At 37.3% G+C, this 10,522-nt stretch overlaps 1 pseudogene; it reads right to left on the bottom strand.

The window, feature by feature from the left end:
- Positions 1-2,162: 2,162 nt before the first annotated feature.
- LOC139740737 (glutathione peroxidase 2-like) lies at positions 2,163-5,604 on the bottom strand (annotated as a pseudogene).
- Between the last annotated feature and the right edge of the window lie 4,918 nt (positions 5,605-10,522).

Raw genomic sequence — 10,522 nt, 5'->3', positions numbered from 1 at the left:
ATCGTATGGATCCAAAATTGCACTGTAAATGGAGCCATAATTGCACGGATGATGACGTCATAGTGAAATGGGCCGAATGATCAATGTCAAACAACCAATCAAATGACAAGGATCTCTTCAGGCGTTATATAATTTTTTATACAAATAATGAGTATTTATGAGTGCAACGGACAGAAAATTTCATGAGGTGAAAGATGAAATGATCCATTCAGTTAGGCACAGCTGAGTTGAATGGATCAAACATTTCATCTTTCACATAATTGATTAATACAATATACCAGTTTAACATATGTACCATGTAGACATGTTTGAACATTACCAGGTCCATTTATTATCCAATAACAAAAAGGATATACATGTATCTCTGACATGATTGACTTGATGTGACATATTTTGTCCCACTGCTCTTTCTCTGAAATAAGATTCCTCTAAATTCTCAAGCAATGCTATCTCTACAAAGAGTTTCCACAATGCCATCATACACGAGAAATATATTCTGCAGAGCAAAAGGACAAAATATATCATGAGTTGATTACACTCTGTCTACACCAACTGTTACCATGAATTTAATAAACATTTTGTAAAACATATGGAACTATACAAATGCTGTGAATCCTACAATTATATCCTCCACATAAACAAAAAACTACAATGAAATTTTTTTTACGACTGAGGCAATAAGGCTATTCAAATGTATTTCCTGAGAAACCTAGAGGGATCAATTGCAAAAATTAGTCCACCAGCACACAAGGGTCATGATTCAGTTCCTAATTACCTCTTCCCATTGTGTTCATGATACATCTGAGTGCAATCTTTTCATGTGAATAACTAGCACATAAACAATACAAACAAATATGTTACTGTATTCACATTCTCCCTGGAAAAAGTACATGTAATAGGTAATCAAACGGTCCAACATGTGACTAATTATACTGCTGAGATCATGCCTGGTAATGCATAGTGCATACACAAATATCATCTCTGTAAACTCACTACGTACAGGTTGGGTCACAGTTTCAGCCCTTGTCCCTTTATCTCACAAAAGCTCAACAAATTTTGTCCTTTGACTGTGAAAAGGGTGCACTAGCCAACAGCAATGCTATACAGTTAGAGGTTGCTTTACTGGTAGGCATGGTCTAGGTTATGATATACTGTATCATGGCACCAACAATGCTATTGAGAGTACGACCATCAAATCTACACCATGTATTCTTGCTACCTGAGAGGTGATTTGTTGACCTGTGATAAGAAGGGTATCTTCATGGAGTTTGGGGCAAGACCCACTAGGTTGCAAAGGGCAGGAAAATAATATGCTCAAGATGCATTTGTATGTCAAAAGAAATCAAATTGTATTGGCGCGTTAGTGAATAAATACACTGGATTACAAAGTTTTGTTGCTGGAATCTTTTATGTCAGGAGGTTGGCGTAAAATCCTGCAGATGTGAAGAAACTAATTGACCTACTTTTGTTCTGGTATATATTGTAGAAAGTAAATTTGAACAATAACGTTTGATATCTGGACACGTCTTTGCACTGTGTAATCAGACGAATCTGAGATCATAATTGAATGCTGGTTAATCATTCACATGCACTTTTTCCTTATCATGAGTGTACCATTCTTTGTACCACTGACCAAATATAACTTGTTTCTTCATAATATGGCATAAGGGAGGCACATAGCATCAAGTGCACTTAAAATGTAGGACTATATTAAGTTGTATAACCCTAGCACACCAACCAAGACATTTGCTTCAAAGTAAAAATACCATAAAGAGAACTTTGTGTTAATGTAGTTACATGGCAAACTGTTGATGCCACTAGAATCAACATCAGACAAAATTTTACATTCATGAAGTTTTGTATGTCTAGTCATCTGCACAATACATTTCGTCATCTTGGTCACATGTAATGTTTTGCCAATTGCATGAAAGCTCTCATCTTAATTTGGCAAGCAATGTCACTAATTTTACAGATTTGAAAGGCCCAGTCTCTACATTAATCGTCTACAGGATAGATTAATCATGCTATCTACTGTATTTTACATCTTCAACAGCAGATATGTTGATTTCTTCAAGGAATATTACAGAATTACATTTTGGTTAAATTGGTTGAACGGCACTTGACTAATCGACCCAAAGTATATTTATGGGGCATGAAATATCCTACAAAAGAGTTGCAATGTCAGATTTCATATCGATAGGGGGAAGCTTGGGGCTGTATCTCTTGAAGGGAACACCATCCCGCCCCAACAAAAACTTCTCAAAGTTCCAGCTGAGGTCATTGCGGCGCACAGGGCTCCAGATGATGCCTTTAGGGTCACCCATGATGACTGATGAAGATCCTTCTAGGTCACTAGGATATGGGAGAGCCTCCTTCAGGAAGGTGTAGAGGGGGTGAGTACCTTCACCATTCACCTTGACCTTGGAGAACATTGGGAAGCTGGCAAAAAGAAAAGGAAAATTCAACAAGAAGGATTCATTAACTCTTTATGTGCCATGGTGGAAACCCCCCTTGTGCCACATTATTCTGAGACACCAACGTAATCATGTGTTGAGAAAACATACTGTTTTTCAAATCTGTACAACTTTTATAGATTTATGTTGAATTGTAGACGAAGTGCAAAGTTGTAGAGGAAATTCCAAGCTTTGCATTGATGTAAATTCTATGACAAATCTATAATTGCTTTTCTTTCAAAAGCCAAGTAGCTACATTACTGTAATGTATGACTTTTACACACAAAGCAGTGACAGAAACTTAGAATTTGCATGCAAATCTAGTAAGAAACACTGCTTGTTAGTCAATCACCACATAAAATGCAAGCTATACACAAGAGGAACGGAATCAAAAGAAACGTTTTCATGGTACTGTGGCATTTGGCGATATATCAATTGGTTTGGGCGGGTTTGTGCGTTTGAGCGGAACATGCGAAGTTAGCACGCCATCAGCTGAGTCGGACGTGCGAATGTGGCACATGAAAAGTTAAGAAACATTTTGAAGATCAAGCCAATAAATTTGACTTCTCAAGAGTTTGATGACATAATTTGTAATATTACAGCATGATTACCAGGCACATTTAAAGTAAGAACAATTTTAATAGCTACTAGTACTATACTTATAGAAATATATATTATAAATGATTATAACTCATTATGATGGATTTTGTAAGAGATTGATATGCATTAATTCAGACCATTCTACTCAATAAACTTATGTAACAATAGTTCTGAGAATAGAATATACACTTACTTGGGTTCATAACCATTGCCAGGCCGGACATACTTCAAGCCATTGAGAATTTCTTCATTTTGGCAGTTTTCCTGATACAGTGTAAATCAAAGAGATAAAGAGAGTACACAAGCTGAAACAATGCAGATGAAAATCACAACATGGAAAGGAGGGGGGGGGGGGGGGTGGGTGACTTGATATATTCATGATTGCATGCTACTAGTCTATGGCAGGTACTACCAGTACCTGCATACACTGCATCAATTCTATCAAAAAGTGAAGTAATGCAGACTTCTGCCATTGCTAAAGTGATTTATTGTGGTTAATATATATGTGGTCTTTTTGATTTGTGCTGGCAGACATCAAAGGTATGCATTCTGTATCTTTTCTATAATATTGGACACACTCTTAATGGGTCATAACTTGCAGCAGTCTACAATCAATTGTTTCAATAAAAATGGAAGAAAATTGTTACAATAAAAATGGAAGAATTTGATGTTTTAATTTTTGCTATAAATAGCAGGGCTACAAACATTCACTGAAAAAAAAAGAAGATTCTAAAGAGCAAAATTGTCTTACATGGAAATGAATACATGTACAAGCTGTATCAATATTTTCAGGAAGCCTCAGTGCAGAATCAGACTTTTCTGTTCTACTTCTAGAATTTTATCAAAATCATCTACAATTATATTATTAACATCATTCCTCTGATATCTGATGTCAATAATGTGATTGGTTATAGAAAATTTATAAATGTACACCAAATTCACTTTACACACTTTTCCGCATAATTTAGTTACTACAGTACAATATTTGCTTTAATCACCTTCTACTCTAACAAGTTCAATCACATTACCTCAGAAGACTGTAAGTATTTAGATAGGTGTATAAATGATTGAATAAAATGAAGACAAAAATGAATAATGGTTAGTTCATAGCAAGATATCTCTTGTTTATCTCACCTAACCTCCTCTATGCCCTTCACCTTGCCTAAACTGTCACAATCTCACTCTACTCTGGAATATGGTACAGTCGTAGACTCTTAAAACACCCGGGTCAGAACTGACCCGGAAAAGGGTCCACTGGGGTCACACCCCATTCCGAGTCAGAAATGACAAGGAAATGGGTCAGATATGACCCCATTCAGAGTCATGAATTGGGTCAGGGTGACCCCCATTCCAGGTCTTCATGACCAAATTCCAAGTAATTTTTGACCCTGAACGGGGTGTGACCCCAACGGACCCGGTTCCGGGTCAGTTCTGACCCGGATTTTTTTAGAGTGTATACTAGATATCCAAGTGGGGGAATTCAGTGTTTGTCAGCAAGATGTGACTGCCAATACCATAGTACATTTAACTACTTCTGTAGAGGATGCTCCATTCTAAATATCTTTGACTCTGGGCTCTGGCTTATCAACAATCAATAAAACAACAACAAACTATTGCACAAATAATACCATGCACAACCTACTAACTTGCATTGATTTTTTTTGTTTGTTTTTTTACCAGTATTTTTTTTTAATCAATTGTCATCATACATTGAAACAAGTACAGGAAGGTTGTACCTTGCTACACAAGCAATCTGCTTTTTAAGTTAAACACATTGTTATGTTATTGCTTTGCTTTTTATGTGAATTGTACATGTATTTCTGTGGTATGATTAGTTCCATATTCCACAATTTCTAATTGCAAAACTTCTAATCCCAAAGTGGAAAAGCTAACTACCAAGTACCATGCAAAGGGGCAGATCCTTTAAAGGGAGCGCACGCACCCCCCCCCCCCCCCATTTTTTTCTTTTGTTTAAAAAAAAAAAAAAAATGGGGGAGCGCGCGCCTGGTGCGCCCCACCACCACCACCATCACCACCCCACAACCACCACCACCACACACACACTCCCAACCAGTTGAGAAACTTGGCATTTCTGAACTAAACCTACAGTATTAGGCGAATACTACAGACTGTATCATTATCAAAATATGAGAGTCAGGCTATTACTATGATAACATGATGGTGTAACCACAAACAATCGATGAATTTACCTGGTGACCAAACTGGTTACACGGAAAAGCAAGTATCCGCAGCCCGCGGGAGCCGAGACTATCGGCAAGCTCGTTGAGCTGCCTGAAGTCCCGGGTGGTCGTACCTCAGAGAGATGCCACGTTTATGACCATGCACACCATGCCACGGTACTCTGACATCGAAACTTCTCGTCCGTCTAGTGTCTTGGCCGACAGATTGTAGAAGCTTGAAGTCTGGCTGGCTCCCGTAGAAGCCATTCTGTGGAAGAATGGTTTCATTAAATGTCTCATTATGCCTACTGCTAAATATCAAATGTGTGGAGAGTAAATGCCTTTCCTAGAAAGCGTTGATGAACTTCACACTTGATTTGAGATCACTGAAATCGGCTTTCTGCCCGCGGACGTCAAAGGATACGGCACGCTCAATGATCATAAAGTTTACACACTTCACGTCCCTCAGTGCACACATACCGGTACTGCACTCGCACATTGCGAGTTACGTAACACACAGTATGCAATTTACATGTATTATCTAAGCTGCCTGTTTTGTAATTAATCCACAATGAACATAACGAAAACATTTATGATGGGTAATTAGGTATAGTAAGTCATCTTCGAAAACAATTCTCTAGCGTTATAATGGTGAATTTGTGCTGTAGGGCCTAGTTTTATAAGAAGAACTAAATAAAAAAATATGAATTGAAAAAAAAAAATCTATTCACACAGGGCCTACTACGTGCATATTACAGTATACTATCCACACGCTTAATTGTGACATGCACAAGTTTATTAAAGAAAGTAAATGTATAACACACTCGTAATCGTTCTACGACGCTGATGCCAGACATTCAAGATTGTATTAAAGAAATGGTTTCGGTTGCGATGGGGCTTCAGGCTTTCAGTGTGTTTTTTTTTAATGATGATTTTTTTTTTTTTTTTTGTGAAAATGATAAGGAATTTCTTATGAAATATGTAAGAGCATTCTAAGAACAATTCAAAATTTATTTGATAAAAACTGGTTTGGAAATGACTGAGATATCCAAAACAAATCCTAATAAAGGGTGGGACTCACCTTTTATTGCAATCGCTTTGTCTATACTCTGTTTTTGTTAGGGTTTTTTTTTGTATCTCAGCCATTTCAAAACCTTCAAATAAGCTTTGAATTCCTTAGAATTTCATGCTCTTCAACATTTCATAAAGTGGTTCGTAAGAATCGCGCGAAAAGTTAAAAACTGAATCGTCATCTCAACCAATACTATACACCAACCTTGAGAGAGTGTATATACTGTTGGCTGTTTGCATGACATACGATCTAGGGATGCCAAGTTAAAAAAAAAATTTATGAGTGAGATTTTCATGACTCGGCATCTTGGCACGCGAATGTGCGCGCGAGCGAAGGTGGGATGGGTTTTTTTTACCCCTCCCATGGTAAGGAGCTTGTTCAGTGTTTAACTCTTATGGTGCGATCCACCTTCATAAACATAAGGATTGAGAAAATGCAACAATATTAGTAGAACACATCAGTGAAAGTTTGAGGAAAATTGGACAATCGATGCAAAAGTTATGAATTTTTTTAAATTTTTGTGTTGGAACCGCTGGATGAGGAGACTACTACATCTTGTGAGTCATATGCGTACAACAGTATAAAGAAAATGTAAAAGAAAATTCAACATATTTTCACTTTTTTGGCATAATAAAAGTGCACTTGACTTGCCTCTTTCTAAAGGCAGGGGGAATAATATTACCCATAACATTTGTCGGTAACGAGTCAGGGGAATGTGTACTTTTTTCAAAAGATGGAATTTTGTGAAATTCTCTTTATATTTTCCTTATATTGTTGTACGCATGTGACATCTAAGTTATTCATACACTGCAGTAGTCTTCTCATCCAGCGGGTACTGCACAAAAACTTCAAAAATTCATAACTTTTAAACGGATTGTCTGATTTTCCTCAAACTTTCAATGATGTGTTCTACTAATATTGCTACATTCTCTCAATCCTTATGTTTATGAAGGTGAACTTGTCCTTTAAGTGACTATTATTTTGTACTTATTTTGAAAAACAAAAGGAAATGTACCTTCAATTGCAACTATAACTTTAATCCTTTGGGTTATGCCCATTATTATAGGTCCAAGTTGCAGACTTTGCCCAATGCGTGAGAGAAATGGGTGCCATGCGTGAGATCGTGAGATGACCCCTAAATGCTTGAATCTCACTAAGAATGCGTGAGACTTGGTAGCTCTGACGATCACGACTTCGGAAGTTCCCGTCATTATAGAACAATATCTTGTGTTGCTCACGAGTTCATGCGGTTAGTTGATGCATGGACCTAGCTAGGTCCATGGTTGATGTAAGTTTCTGTTTTCTCTTCGAGAACACTTTGACAATAATTTAAACCGTGCCTATTTTCTCCACACATATCATAATGTGCATGGTTCCATTTTGATGGGGGGAAATGTTTCTGAATATCCAAGCAGGAACAAAGTATCACTTGTCGTTTAAAGGAAACTCAGTAAGGTGAATCAATCATTTTCGTTAATTCGATTGCAAACGCAACCACCTCAAGTTTACTTTTTCTTCTACTATTTCACTACAGTTAAAAGAATTCACCCACGTTTGGAATTATCAATGAATAGCATTATTAATGAAGAGAAAGTAGTGGCTATAATGGATGATAGTTAGAAATAATATGATCGAAGTAAGTACAAATTGTAGCACATCAAACCTCTGATATGACAACACCTTTGATCATAACATATTATTAGGATCAAATAAAACGTGCAGATCGCGAGCGCTGCCTTAATACTCCCAATACAGGATATAGCCCTACGGGGGTCGCGGGTCGTTTTCTTCTTCTTCTCCTTCTTCTTCTTCTTTTTGGTATGTTTGTATGTTTGTTTGTTCGTTTGCTGTTGTTTTGGTGTTTTTTTTTTCTATTCCGCAATGGAGTGGAATGAGAGCAAAACAGAGAGAAATCCAAGGGATCTGCAGAAATGTCATTGCTCCTTTATTTTTATCGTTTTAATGATCACAATCGGGTCATAATGATTTGAAAATATTAAGGAGACCCAGTGCATGGGTTAAGCGCTTACCCGGGTATAGTATACAAACGCAAGTTCATTAATTCTAGCAGACTTATATACCTCAAAAGAATAGTAAGAGTGTTTTATGAGGGTCTCCATGCGGGGCATATGGGGCCCGTTATTTTGTAGATAACATTGCCATTACCATACCGAGTTTGTAGAAAATTTGACCATGCGTCTTCAAAAGAAAGAAGATCAAAATTAATTTGAAAACTATGATCCCATTGCGTCTCTGCACTCTAAAACAACAACAACAACAACAAAAACCCGGGTCAGAACTGACCCCGTCCTAGGTCCGTTGGGGTCACACACCGTTCTGGGTCAAAAATGACATGGAATTTGGTCATGAAGACCCGGAATGGGGTCACCCTGACCCAATTCATGACTCTGAATGGGACCATATCTGACCCCTTTCCTTGTCATTTTTGATCCGGAACGGGGTGTGACCCCAACGGACCTATAGTTCCGGGTCAGTTCTGACTCGGATGTTTTAAAAGTGTGCCCTTTAAGTTGACCACACCTGAATCACGTGCCACTAAGAACATGAAAGTACACTCCCTATATGCTATGTAGAGGCATTTACGAATTAAGAGTCTTTAGGTTAGTTATATTTTTTTAATGATTTTCTACTAACTCTTATATAGCATCAACCCCACTTCATTATAAAATTTTACTGTCAATGACTTACTGTTTCTCAATGTGAAAGCTGTAGACTGCCACCGCTTAATACCAATGTATTTTAGCGTTAAACATATAGATTTTGAAAGCTCTCATGGCACACTCGATAATTCAAGTGAGGTATGTTCAATATACGCCACAAAGATGACTTTCGGCGAAATAAGACACATGATTGTTATTGTAGTTTGTGATATAGAGCCTGCATGGTATTAATGTTTAGTCGGATACTGCTCGATCCGGTCCTTATCGAAAGCTTTGTAACTTCCTTCTAATGTACTCTAGTTTGTAAATAATTCTTATCCAATGACGTCCCACAATGCATGCTGACACATTAACAAATAAGTCACATAATTGACTGAATCAAAGATTATTTATTTTCAACTCACCTCAAACTGCGCAGATTAGCGGCTTCGTCAGAAAATAATGTGCTTGGACCAGAGCGCTCACGTGCAGTCTTATTATACTGTGCATGTATAGAACCGTCTGTCTTTTTTCGTCTGTTCTTGTACGAGGTCTGTATAAAACTGAGGAGAATTGATCAGGATTATAAGATAGTATTAATGAGTTTAGATATCGCTCTGATATTTTGCAGAGTATATATACATCAAACATAATTGACAGACTTGAAAAAAATATAGATCTTATTATAACGTTATATATACAGATAATTTTATAACAATCTTGAAAAAAGTATCATTAAACGAGAGAGAAAGAGAACGAGCGAAAAAAATTTAGGCAGATCAAAGGTCAGGTAAATCTGTTATGTAACCCTTGGTCCGAAAACAAATGCATGATAAGGCAATACCGGTACGCTTTTTCCATGATTGGTTAAACACTTAATCGTCGATTACACACTTACCGTTGTTCCGTCGACCTGAAACTGATAAGGAGTCTTCCCTTCGCGTTGTATAGTTCGACCAAACCTCGACCTGATATGGGTTCCTATAATCATACAGTTGAGTGGATATTTTGATGTCGGCCCTACAATGGTTATTGTGAAATACAAATACCTTTCTTAATAATATAATCAACACCTGTTGCTCATAGGAATCCTTGAAAATCTATTCATCTCACATTTTGGCAAATACCAGACCAATCCAAAGTGTAAAATTTTCCACATAACAGGCGTCGTTCTCGACCGGCATAAATCAATATCACAGTAAAATGTAAGGCACCATTATAGCAAAACCTTTTTGTTTAGTATTGCAGTTAATAACGCCTGATTGAATGACCGTGAGATGAAGAGCAACCTCTTTTAAAACTAGTCGGCGGGCTAGAATTCGTTTCCTTTGAGTCGTAATAACACCATAACAGGACTTCAGGAGTAACAGGACTATTTTTGCTTGATATCCGCAATGACCAGAGGAGAACAGAACGGACGAATGAATTATTTTTACCACAATCATCCTTTCATCTAAAAATATTCTTAAAGTTAAAAAACAGGGTGGGGGTGCGCGTCTCAACTGTTGCGATGTGTAATTCTATTGTTGTCGCATAGGTTAATATACAGGATTGCCC

The sequence above is a fragment of the Diadema antillarum genome, unplaced genomic scaffold (genome assembly GCF_040938485.1).
Source record: "Diadema antillarum isolate AM-2024a unplaced genomic scaffold, OU_Dant_1.0 seq00000876_RagTag, whole genome shotgun sequence".
NCBI classification, from domain to species: Eukaryota; Metazoa; Echinodermata; class Echinoidea; order Diadematoida; family Diadematidae; genus Diadema; species Diadema antillarum.
This window is presented reverse-complemented; position numbering and strand designations above follow the sequence as displayed.